Source organism: Babylonia areolata, chromosome 6 (genome assembly GCF_041734735.1).
Source record: "Babylonia areolata isolate BAREFJ2019XMU chromosome 6, ASM4173473v1, whole genome shotgun sequence".
In the NCBI taxonomy this organism is placed as follows: Eukaryota; Metazoa; Mollusca; class Gastropoda; order Neogastropoda; family Buccinidae; genus Babylonia; species Babylonia areolata.
In genome coordinates this window covers 2531628-2532418 of record NC_134881.1, presented here as the reverse complement: position 1 = coordinate 2532418, position 791 = coordinate 2531628, and positions in this window count along the sequence as shown.

Below are 791 nucleotides of genomic sequence, written 5' to 3'. Positions count from 1 at the left end.
TTATATTAACCCCTGATGTGCTATGCGGCATTGCATTGAAGTACTCAACCTTCTTTTATATTAACCCCTGATGTGCTATGCAGCATTGAACTGAAGTTCTCAACCTTCTTTTATATTAACCCCTGATGTGCTATGCGGCATTGCATTGAAGTACTCAACCTTCTTTTATATTAACCCCTTGACTGTTACACCGTGCTGGAATGACATCAGTGTGGCATCAACTTGAAGTAACCATTTAGTACCTTTTGCCTACTTTTACGAGAACAACAACAACAGCAACAACAGCTATATCAAAAGTGAGTCCCAAGAGGAGGATGAGCAGATAAACACTGGTGACTTGGCACCTTAACCCGATAACTCTGTCTTCTCTCAGTGAGGTGACAGCCCTTCATTGACATCCTGACCTGGAAGCTTTGTCTTATCTCAGTGAGGTGACAGCCCTTCATTGACATCCTGACATGTAAGCTCTGTCTTCTCTCAGTGAGGTGACAGCCCTACGCTGACATCCTGACCTGTAAGCTGTGTCTTATCTCAGTGAGGTGACAGCCCTTCACTTACATCCTGACCTGGAAGCTGTGTCTTCTCTCAATGAGCTGATAGCCCTACGCTGACATCCTTACTTGGAAGCTGTGTCTTCTCTCAGTGGAATGACAGCATTTCACTGACAAACACACAGCAGCAATCAGCGGTTTCAGGAGCAAACCTGAGTGTTTCTGTTGACTGTTTATTATTTATTGGGCGTTTGCCAAACAGCAATTATCTGTTCCTAAGTAAAGACAAAGTAGTGTATT